Source organism: Sarcophilus harrisii, chromosome 4 (genome assembly GCF_902635505.1).
Source record: "Sarcophilus harrisii chromosome 4, mSarHar1.11, whole genome shotgun sequence".
NCBI lineage: Eukaryota > Metazoa > Chordata > Mammalia > Dasyuromorphia > Dasyuridae > Sarcophilus > Sarcophilus harrisii.
In genome coordinates this window covers 429,502,557-429,515,249 of record NC_045429.1, presented here as the reverse complement: position 1 = coordinate 429,515,249, position 12,693 = coordinate 429,502,557, and positions in this window count along the sequence as shown.

The window sequence follows — 12,693 nt, the reverse complement described above, 5'->3', positions numbered from 1 at the left end:
CAAAAAAATTCAATTGGAGCTAAAAAAGGTAACTGAAGAAAATAATACACTTAAAAATTAGAATTGAACAAATGGAAGTGAATGACTCAGTAAGACTTCAAGAATCAGTCAAACAAAAACAAAAAAAGAATGAAAAATAGAAGAAAATATGAACTATCTCCAAAGGAAAACAACTGACCTGAAAATAGAACTAGGAGAGACAATCTAGGGATCATTGGACTTCCTGAAAGCCATGATGAAAAAAAGAATCTAGACATTATCTTACAGGAAATCATAAAAGAAAACTGCCCTGATATTTTAGAATCAAAAGGCAAAATAGCCATTGAAAGAATTCACCCATCACCTCCTGAAAGATATCCCAAAATTAAATCCCCAAGGAATATCATGGCTAAATTTCAGAACTATCATAACAAGGAAAAGATATCACAGGCAGAAAGAAACAATTTAAATACAGAGGAGCCACAATTAGGATTACCCAGAACCTAGCAGCTTCCACCTTAAAGGATCAAAGGGCCTAGAATTTGATATTCTGAAAGGCAAAGGAACTTGGATTACAGCCAAGAATAAACTATCCAGCTAAAATGGGCATTATCTTTCAAGGAAGAAGATGGACCTTCAATGAAAAGACCAGAACTGAACAAAAAATCTCCAAACACAGAACTCAAGAGAAGCATAAAAAGGTAAAAAGGAAAGAACTCTAGAGAACTATATTTCTGTTATAGCTATACTTAGAGAATGTGGGTATAATTTAATTTTACTATGATAATAGGTAAAGGTGAATGTTGAAAATTATCCATGTATACATTTTGAAAATAAAAAGTTTTAATTAAAAAAATAAAAATAAATAAAAGATCCAAACTTGCCTCATAGAACTGGGAAAAGCCATCCCCCAAGAAGGGGAGGGGAGCAATGAAGCAAGCAGACAATTGGAAATAAGATTATGTGAACTATATACAGGTACAAGGAATATTTGGACAGACACCCTTCAGAACTACAGATCCCAAAGCAGTAATTCTAAATTTCCTTGCTTTCCTTGAGCCCCAGGAGCCTGAAGTCTTTTTCTCTGGACATAAGGAGAATGTGCTCATTTGTCATTGCTTTCAAACCTTTGTTTTTATAAATAGTATTAACCATAGGTATTTGCTAGTTTAGAATACTTAGGAGGAGGCAATTGAGTGGGAGCATCCCCAGAGAAAGAGATAGATTTGATGCTGAAGTATTTTGCCAGAGCACTCACTGTCTCTGGCTGGGGGTTCAGAGCTAAAAATGTGGAGGAATTATAGATTGTTATGTTTCAATTTCCCAGAGCAGAGAAGGTATGCTTATACCAGAAAATCTATACAGACAATGAATGAGTAAGGAGCTGGGGGTAGGGAGAGAGGAATTCAAATAGGAATGGATAAACAACACTGCTTACCATAAACTGCAGTAGGAACTTATGAAAAACGGTGTGAATTAACCCCATTATGAATGGAGTGAATCGAGTCATTGATTAGGACATATTCCCGTGACATATCAATGGAGAGGATAATTTGGAAAGACCACAGGATCCTGAAACAATTTTTCAGAAAATATCCCAAAGCTGGGTAATCATGGCAAACTCAGGATGTCAAGATTGATTCCTTGTGCTCTCTCATTGCCCTATCTCTATCTCCTCTCCTAATAAAGACCTTCTAGATCTTTTCCCATTAGCATCCTGCTAACCTCTACATTCACCTGCCTTTTGGGGGATAAGGGTGGGGGTAGATCTTATGCTCTTCCAGCCTTCCCCTCCCTGTCTTCCATCCCTAATTATTTTCCATTAGACTAACTAAACTGGACTTTTCTCTTTTAAAAAATATCTTTATTGTCTTTTGTTTTTATATCACCTACATTGGAGCATATTTTAAAACATTTAATTCAACTGAAAATAATAAGAAATATTTTCTCTAGTCTAAAAATTTTCTCCAGACTTTTCCCTTCTGGAAAAATATATAAAAGGTCAAGAACCAAGGTTAAGGTCCACAGAAATGAATTAAGAATGGAAACTAAACTTAACTCTTGTCTAGCTAAGATCATTGCCTTCCTCATTCCCTGAAGTGACTGGTGCCATGACTCACCCAAAGGCAGTGTTCTCTTTTCCATTCAAGGATTAAAACATTGATCACAGAGAGAAAACTCTTCTCAGTCCTTGAGGGGAATGGTCATAGAAGGAATTAAGCAATTCTAGTTGCCAATTAAATGACTATTATTCAGGAATGTTCACCCCAAAATGTATTTTAACATATTATAACCTTTTTATTGTTTAAGATCCTTCTAATGTTACCTCAATTGGTCTCAGGATAGAGAAAAGTCCAAGGGCATAAAGAAACTATGTCAGTTTGGACATTCTTTAAGGCAGAAAATGGGTTTAGAAAAATATTAAATTAAATGGTTTTCTGACAGACTTGCACCTACAACACAGAATACAATACTAATATTTTTCCTTTGATGCCAACATTTCCCACTGTATTCCTTCTTTCCTCCTCTAGAACCTATCTTTTATAATATTAAAAATAATAATTTCAGCAAAACTAGCCAATGTATTAAAAAGAAAAGTCTCCATAATTGCCCACCTCTTCAAAGAAGAGGAGAGAAGAGGTATTGGCTCTTTGGGGCCATGCTTGATCTTCATTTTGAATGTTTTTTTCATTTACATTGTTGCTGTCCCTATATTGTCTCCCTGCTTCTCTAACTTCACTTGTTATTAGCTCAGAAAAATCTGCCTATTATTCTTCATATTTATTGTATTAAACATATCTTATCACACAATAAGATCAGGAAAGGTTTCCTAATGTATAACAATGCTTGGTTTCAAAGGTTTTTTTTTTCTTTCTCATTTTTCCTGATTAAGATGCTCAAAGGTAATGCTATTTAAATACATGTCAGAAGTCAAGGAACAAACAAGACTGGCAAGGAGAAAACAGTAGTCCTAGGGGAAGTAAATAGAGCATGGGTTAGTGGTCAGCACAAGCCCCAGGAGAATTAGAGCCTCTTCCCAGGAGCCTAAGAGGAAAAACTATTTGCTCTTTTTAGAAGGAAGGGTAAAGTAATGGCCAAAGCAAATCCTATGCATGGGCCCAGCATGACATGATCAGAGAGAGAGAACAGACTCAGAAGTCATGGCATTTTGAGAAGAATACTCAATTTGGTGTCAGAGGCTCTGGGTTCAAATATTACCTCAGCCTGTGAGTCTTTGAGGGAATCATTTAATCCCTTTGGACCTCAGTTTTTTTCATCTAAAAAGTGAGATGATTAGATCAGCCATCCTCCAAGGTCTCTTCCAGCCCTAACTCTTACTCCAACTATCCTATTTTGTAGATAGGGAAACTGAGGTCCAGAATGTTTAAGAGACTTATGCAATAATGGTTAAGGTGACACAGCAAGTAGGTAATAAAGATCGGATTTGGATTCAAGTCCCACTAACAATTCACATTTTTCATAGCCCTGCAAAGCCAACAAAGCACTTTAACTCTATTATCTCTTTGGAGTTTCCCAACCACGTTGTGAAATGTTTGCTGTTATTTAGTCCATTTTGCAGATGAGGAAATAGAAACATATGGAGTTTCAATGATTCATCCAGGGTCATGCACTAGTAAATGTCCAAGATGCAACTCTAGCTGTGATCTCTTTTTCTCTTAGTGTAGTGCTTCAACCTATGCACCACACTGACTCTCATTCCCCAACAACATGATGGTGATCTCACCCCACCAATCTGTAGCTTTGATCTGGCCAAGTCCTCAATAGATATCCCATCACTAGCCCAAATCCAAGCCCAGTCCCTCCTACATCTTGCTACATATAATCTAATGATCTCCAGGAAGGTTCCACCCCCTTAGCCACTCATACTATCAGAAAGTTTTTCCAGATGTCTAACATATCTTTCCTACTGTAAAATAGAACTCTTCCTTCCATTCTTTTCTTCTTTCCTTCCAATCTTTCATCCTTTCTCCCTTCCTTTTTCACTTTCCTTTTTCCTCCCCTTCTCTCTCTCTCCTCTCTCTCTCTCTCCTCTCTCTCTCTCTTCTTTCTCTCTCTCTCTCTCTCTCTCTCTCTCTCTCTCTCTCTCTCTCTCTCTGTGTCTCTGTGTGTCTCTCTGTGTCTGTGTGTGCCTTTCTCTCTTTCTCTCTGTCTCTGTGTGTGTGTGTCTGTGTCTGTGTCTCTCTGTGTGTCTGTGTGTGCCTTTCTCTTTCTCTTTGTCTCTGTCTCTCTCTGTCTCTGTCTGTGTGTGTGTGTCTCTGCCTCTCTGTGTATCTGTGTGTGCCTTTCTGTCTCTCTGTGTCTCTCTCTGTCTGTCTGTGTCTCTCTCTTTCTCTCTCTCTCTCTCTCTCTCTCTCTCACTCACTTTGTCTCTCTGACTCTGTCTGTGTGCCTGTCTGTTTCTCTGTCTCTCTGTTCTTGGTCAAATCTGAAAGGTTTGAGTCATCACTGGCAGAAATAGATTTGCAGGTGAGACTGCATGAGTATTAAGCTTCAGGAGAGTAAATTTGGGGGAATTTAGAAATCGAGTTGGTTCGGGGCCCAGAAGGAATTATTAAAATCCTCCCTTGCAGGAGACAGCGGGTGTATCTGGAGATAGACTGTCAGGAAAGCTGAGCTGAGATTTTTGCATTTGGTGAGAAAATAGAAAATGTTTGGCTAGGTAATAGCTTGATCTGAGTAAGTGACATAGGAAAACAGAAGTGAGGAAATAACTGAAGGACATTCAAAGGGAAAATGAGGAGTTTGTCACACTAACCCCTTGATTTGTGATTCCTGTATCAATCATAATCTAAATTATAACTACCATTTACATGATATTTCAAGGCTTTCAAGGCACTTTACAAACATCAAAACACGTTCTTCACAACAAACCTCAATAGTTTGTCTAAATAGCATTAGACCCATTTTGCAGATGAAAAAAACTGAGGCTTGCACAGCTGGTAAGTTTCATTACTGAGACTAAAACCCTAGTCATAGTTCAAATCCGAAGTTCTTTCCACTATACCATGTTACTTCAATCACATCCAATAATTGAAGAACAGTGTAGAGAGATGGTCTCAGGTCATTTGGTCCATTTCTCTGTCTCAGTGTCCAATTAGAGGGAGTCAATATTCTTAGAGTTCTCCAGGAAAGAAAAATAACCTAATCAGGACCATCCCTGGGGGGAAATCTTCAGAACCCAGGAAAAATCATTCCATGTTGTCACCTTCCCCACTGATGCCCTGATACAATTTTATTCAAATCAAAGCTGGTTAACATGAATATCAAAGACAACCTTGACCAGTTTATATGAGAAAGCAAAATGACCAGGAATAGCAGTAGGTATGTGTATTGTAGGAGATAAGAAGCAGTTAAGGGGAGGGGGGCTTAGAAAAAAAATAGAGGGAGTCCCTTTCAATTTTGACATGCTGTGGTTCTAAAAAGCCTATGTGCAGCCTGAGGGGCAAACCTGGAAGAAAGAGGGGGAAGATGTGGTTGCCTTGGTGATGATGGAAGGGTGGGAGGGAGAAGGAAGCTCACCTAACTGATATGTGAATGCCTCAGGTCACTTTTAGCTCTAGAAGATGATATCCTTCTTTCTCCACCTGATGACCCAGGTCACTGTCATAGCCCCAGATACCTAGCTTCCAAAGCAGCAAATCCCTCCCTCCTCAATGTGTGGAACCCAGGGTATCCCTCCTTCCCCACTGACTGTATTCTAAGGACTTCTAGGCATTCTATTCCTTCTCCATAACCAATAAGACTGGTGGTCCAGCCTATCTCATTTTCTCCTTCCTTATCCAGCCTCCATTCTTCCTGCTTCTTTGAAGGACAAAGAGGGCCAGAATCTGTTTCTAGGACAAAAGGGGCTTTAACGGGAATGAGAGAAGCCCATCAGTTTGTAACTAATATAGACCTTTTATTGGTCACGTTCAAGGAAAGACTATGTGACTCAAGTGGATTTCTCCAAGGGATTAGGAGACAAAAACAACAAAGGAAGAATATTAGAAAGGCCTGCTGACCTTTCCCCTTTTAGACAAGGATCATGACTAGAGTTTCTAAATTAATGCAGTCCCTCAGATCCCTCCCACTAGGGAGGTCTGACCCTCCAACGGTTGCACAGTGACTACTCCCCTACTGGAGCTAAGACTGACATCCCCAAAGTCTAAATGCCAAAGAGCAAAGAATGGCAATGCAAAGAACAAAGAGACAAAATAAAACCTGCTCACTCTGTAATTATAGAGACCAAGCTTGGCTACAAAGAAGAGATAAGAAAAACACAATTCCCATCCTTCTTCACAGAGGTAAGGGGCTATGAAAGTGCATCATTACTTGCTCAGGTGACGGTTTGATTAGCTCCCAGAACTAGCTTTGTTTCCTTCTTTTTTATTCTTCATTACAGGGGGAGGAATGTATTTGGAAATAAATGTGATGTAAAGCCAAAAGATATCAATAAAGGTTTCAAAGGGAAAAAATTGATTAAGGAAGATGCAAAATTAGAGATGCTGAAAGAAAATCTTGCCATGATAGTCTTCAATCCAAGGCAGGAATCTTCAATTATAGAAACTATAAATATAACCTAACAGCTCACTAGTGAGTCATGGCCACTAAGGTATCTAAGAGTGAATGAAGAGCAAGTAGGTCCCAAATGAGTCTGATGTTTGCCATCTCTAAGGTAATAGGCAAAGAGATGCGTCATCTGGAAAACAGGCTGTTTCTACCCTGGCAAACCAGTCCAAGTGTAGATATTTCCAGAGGAGAAAGGGAGAGGAAAGTTTCAAAGAAGGAGCAGAGAATAACACAGAAGAAAATCTAGTAGGGAAAGGAGGGGAATGACCAACAATAATAATATCTAGCATTCCCATAGTATTTTAAGGTTTATAAAGTGTTTTACAGCTATTATCTCATTTTATTCTCATAATAATCCCAGGAAGCAGTTGCTATTATTGTGTGCATTTTACAAATGAGGAAACTAAGGCAAATAGAAGTTAAGTGACTTGCCTGTAGTATCCGAGGCCAAATTTGGACTCAGTCATGCCAGACTGTAAGCCCACAGCTTTATTTAATGGAACCACTACCCTAAGGAATAAATATAAATCTAACATGTGCCATAATCCACATCTACTGTCTCTTGCCTCCCAGAAGGAAAGGAGATGCATTTTTTACACAACTTCTCAAGGGCTAATCTTACAATACACACACAACTTTATGTATATATACATGTATAACTATGCATTATGCATTATATTATTATATAATACATTATGTGCATTATATTGTATATAATTATATTTATATCATTGGTATAATATACATATATAAGTATATGTATCCATACATAAAAATAAATTTTATACATTTATATAATTTATATACACATGTACATAATATGTATATCTGTATGTTTGTATAGCCATATATTTCTTAGAGATGGCTAGTCCCTTCTTTAATGAGCTTCCTAATTCCCAGACAAATGACCATTCCCCCCCCAACCCCCACACATCCTGACTTGAGTCCATTTAATAGTCTCAATATAATAATGACACTACACAATTAGTTACTTCGCAATTTGCAATCATTAATTAGTGGGAATTGCAGAATGGGACTGTGAAGGAGGATGAAGTGATTAGGCTCATTTGGAAAATGAGTTAAGATGTTGACAATGAAGGTGATGGCTTGGTCCAGTGATAAGAGTTGAAAATGGGGGGGGGACCCAGAGCTGGGCACTCTCTCCCCCAATCTCTTAATAGCAAATAAGCTCAGTATTAATGAGGCAAAAACAGTCGAGGAAGAGTTAAAATGGGCTTGGGGTGAGGAGGGAAGGAGAAGAGGAAGAACAAGCTGTGTAAGTAACTTCTTCCAGGCACCCTGGGGAAGATGCTAGCTTCTCCCCAGCCCCCACCCCACCCCATATTTCTTTCTTCAGAGACACAAAGGAGATGCAATTATCTCCCCCATTTTGCAAGGAGACGGCTATACCTCTGCTGATATACAGTCCAGCCCCCGAGCCGAGCTCCAGATAATGAAGCATTTCAGTGCTGATGCACCTATGTCATTCCCCCTCCCCCAGCCCAGCACCACCTCTCCTGCCTCTCAGCAGGAATATCAATGAGCAAAGAAGCAGAGGCAAGAACGAGGGGAGCCTGAAGCTCTCGCTCATAGCCTTCCTCCCGTCCCTTTCCCTAGGTCACAGCACAGACCTAGGATCAATTGTTACATAGAGGCAGATGTGGGCCGCGTTAAAGAAGAAACTTCCTAACAATCTGAGCTTTTCAACAGTGGGAGAATCCACTTTCAGAGATAGTGAGCTCCCTGTCATTGGAAATGCTCAAGTAGAGACTAGAAGGCCATCTGTCTGTCAGAGGTGTGTTGATTGAAAGAAATCTCTTGATCCCACGGGACCATTCTAGTCCTAATTTTCTGAGTCCATCTGTTTATAATAGTAACACATTCCCTGGCTGCCAAGTGTTTTTTCTTCACAATATACCAATGAGGGAAATAATACAAGTATTGTCATTCCCGTTTTACACATAGATAAACTGAGGCTCCAAAGGATTAACTAGCTTTTGTTCACAGACCTAGTAAGTACCTGAGATGGGTTTTGAACCCTTATCCCAAGTCCAACTTTTTTCCCACTACATCCTTTTCTTCTATGTTGTTATCTCAGAGAAAGAAAGCTACTCACACAGACCATATAGAAAGTCAGAGAGGGATCCAGGAACCGGAGCTGAGTCTTTTAATGTTCCTCCAAGAAAGCAATGGGAGTCTGTTCTGCTAAGTTTGTCTGATGCTCCCTCAGAGGGAGAGCAGGCAGCACAGAGAATTCTAACCTTGAGGGGCATTCTCCATTCCATTCAGGGGATGCTTTCCATGGGCTATGGAGCAAGGTTTCCCACCCAGCTGGCGGGGCTGGACGCCATCCATCAGACCATCCTGCCTAGCTGCAGAACTGCTTCTGAAGACTTTAGGTTTGAGACTGGAATCATAGAGTCAGCGATTCATGGCTAAAGGGAACCTGAGGGAATTGACCACCCCAACTCTCATTGTATAGATGCAGAAAGAAGGCAGAGTGTAAAATATGAATCAAACCCAGGTGTTCCTAGCTCCCAGTCCAGCACTCTGACGCAGTCCGGACACAGGAGCTCACCACATTCCCTAATGGGGCAGAACTAGATTAAAACATGATTGAGAAATATTTTTAAATAAATAAAAAGACAATAAAACATAGATAATATTAATACTTTCCAATATGCAACTATAGATATTCTTATGTACAATTTAAGGTCCTTGTTTTTATTTGAATCAGACTCCACAACATAGTTTTTCCCCCTTCAGGATCCTTTGGGTAAGTAAGGCAAAGATTGCAAAGGGGAGGGAGACAGGGATTTAAAGGGCACGTGACTTGGAACTGAATCACAGACTTGTGGGTATTGGGGAACCTTGGATGCAAACTCACAGTCTCTTAAGTTAGCAATTCAGCCCTGAATTTGGGGAATCTTGGAACCAGCCTGGAAATCCTGAAGATCACTAACCTGACTGTCAAGAATTTAAGTTCTAGTCCTGACACCAGAGCTGTAATTCAACTGGGGTATTCAGGGCATTGTTCCAGGGGGCCAACATCAAGGATTCTCATTATCTCCCCTCAACAGTCCTCTGGTTGTCTTGCTCCCCGTGATAGCATCATGATGATGTTTTGTTCAGCTATTTTCAGTCATGTCCAACTCTTTGTGATCCTAGTTGGGGTTTTCTCGGCAAAGATACTGGAATGGTTTCCATATCCTTCTCCAGCCCATTTTACAACTGAGGAAACTAAGGCAAATGGGATAAAGTGACTTGCTCAGTTTCATGCAGTTAGTGTCTGAGGTCACATTTGAACTCAGATCTTGATTATTTCAGATCCTGCCTGGATACTCCATTATCATTCCTCCCCAGTAGCAATAGACCTCTCCAGGATACACTGTCCTTTGCCCAAACCCACTCTTTTTTTTTCCCTGAGGCAATTAGAGTTAAGTACCTTGCCCAGGGTCACACAGCTAGGAAGTGTTAAGTGTCTGAGGTCATATTTGAACTCAGGTCCTCCTGACTTCAGGGCTGGTGCTGTATCTATCACGCCACCTAGCCGCCTTCCCAAACCCACTCTTGAAAATTTGCTCTAGTTGGTAGAATTCCTACTCATGACTTTGCCTATTTGACCACTAAGTTCTTTATGTGGACATGAATCTCTTCTCTCTGAACCTCAGTTTCCTCACCTGTTATCATCTTTAAGCCCTCATTCTTCTCCGACAATCTATGATTTCGGCTGATTTTCCTCCTCGGGTGAGACTGATGCTTTTGTAGTAAGAAACAGTGAGGCAGCAAGTCACAGAGACGCTCAGTTACCTGTTTGGACCACTATGCTGATTTGTTCAAAGACCAATGAGTCCAAACAGGGTGAGGATGATTAGAGCGTGACAGCAGTGTTCTAAGGGTGACCGCTTCCTGGCCAGCAGGATCCAGCTCCATAACAGTGAGATCAGGAACTGCCTCGTTCCCCTTCTGAGGTTGATGGGCTTGGGTAAGGATGCAGGACCAGAAATAGTAGCGTGAAACTCAAAAAACTCACCTGTGGCTTCAATTTCAGGTGTGGGAGCTTTGGGGAAATCTTTCCCAGCTTGTCTTAAAGTTGATGGTCCTATGCTTGACCCTGGATTGAGATCCAGAGGAAGGAGAAAGTATGGTCTCTTCCCTCTGAGGTCTGACCTGGTGCTTCCATTAGGGAATGGAGTTTCCTAAATTCAGACACTGTGTCTTCCCCGGCAGAATGAAAAAGTCAGGGATTGGCTTCCCAGCCTAAATGACTAGGACTTCCCTGAGGAGGGAGACTTTCTCTCTTCTGCCAAAATGTTGTGTTTGTCTATTAGTGATGTGGGACAATGGAGTAATTTATATTTCCTTCTCCAACTCATTTTACCAGTGAGGAAACGGAAGCAAATAGGGTTAAGGATTTTGCCCAGGATCACATAGCTAGTAAGTGTCTAAGGCAGGATTTAAACTCAGGTCCTCACAGCAACAAAAAGAATATATAATAATCTATTCTGATGGATGTGGCTCTTTTCAATAATGAGATGATTCAGACCAATTCTAATGATCTTGTGATGAAGAGAGTCATTTTCATCCAGAGAGAAGACTGGGAATTGAGTGTGCATCACCACATAGCATTCTCACTCTTTCTGTTGTTGTTTGCTGGCATTTTATTTTCTTTCTCATTTTTTTCCTTTTTGATTTGATTTTTCTTGTGCAGCAAGATAATTGTATAAATATGTATGCATAGATTGGATTTAACATACACTTCCACCATGTTTAACATATATTCAATTGCTTGCTATCTAGAAGAGGGAAGAGGGGGAGGAAATTGGAACACAAGGTTTTGGCAAGGGTTAATGTTGAAATATTATCCATGCATTTTTTTTGAAAATTAAAGTTTTAATTAAAAAAAAAACAAAAGATAAACTCAGGTCCTCCTGATTCTGTTATATAACTGCCCATCAGAATAGTAGATCCCTGATACCAAAGACTCAATTCTATCATCCACTCTGGTCACAACTTCCAATTCTTTTCCTCAGTTTCTCCTCAGTTTCTGATCCTCAAAAATCAGAAGATTTGCCAGAGAAACAGGGTGGGAAGGAAGAAGAAATGTTGCAGAATACTATAATCAGGAATACCTAAATTCCAATCTGGATACAAGCTGTATGACCCTGGGCAAGTCATTTAATCCTAAAGTCTATTTGTCTCAGTTGCTTTAACTGTAACATGGGGATAATAATAGCACCCGCCTCACAGAATTATGGTGAGGATCAAATGAAATGATATTTGAAAAGCATTCACACAGTCTCCCTCTCCTCCTTGAGAATCCTCCACCTGCATGAGATCCCCAATGCAAAAAGTCAACTCCTGGGGGCAAAATGGAAAGAAGTGCTCAAAGGGATATTTTCAGATAAATACACTAATTATTTTACTTTTATTTTTCATTTTTTTAAAGAAAATTCTTCTCTTCGTGGGCCAGAAATTTTTTTTTTTTTTTTTGCTTTTTCAAGTTCTGCATGTTATACTCACAGGGAATCAGACTGGATGGTCCCCGGCCATCCTTTTGGCTGTGAGATCCTCTGATACAGAGGGAACCTTTTCCCTATTCATCGTCAGCCACTACCATTCAGTCTCTCATCACTTCTGGCCTGGCCAATTGAAATAGCCCCACCCCCTTCCAGTGTTTCCCCCGCTCCTAATCCATCCTCTGAATAAGCTGACAAACTAATCTTCCAGCACAGGTCTGACTCCATCACTCTCTTGCTCAAGAAGCTTCACCAGCTCCCTAATGACTCCGGGATAAGACACCCACTCCTCATCTTGGCATTTAAAGCCTTTCACCGTCTGGCTCCAGCCTACCTCTGCAGAAGCTTTTCCCATTACTCCCTTTCACATACTCCATATTGCAGCCAAAATGGGTTATTTGCTGTTCTCTGTACTCCACACTCCATCTCCTGTCCGTATGTCTTTTTGTGAAAGCTGTGCCCATGCCTGAAATGGATTTTCTTTCCACCTTAGCCCGGTAGAATCCTGAGCTATCTGTTTGTTTTCTAGCCTGTGTTCAGGTATCGTTTCCAAAGGGCAGGCTCCTCCTGATTCCCTTGGGTGCTTGTTCTTTCTCTCAAATTATTTGCTACTGTATTTATTCAC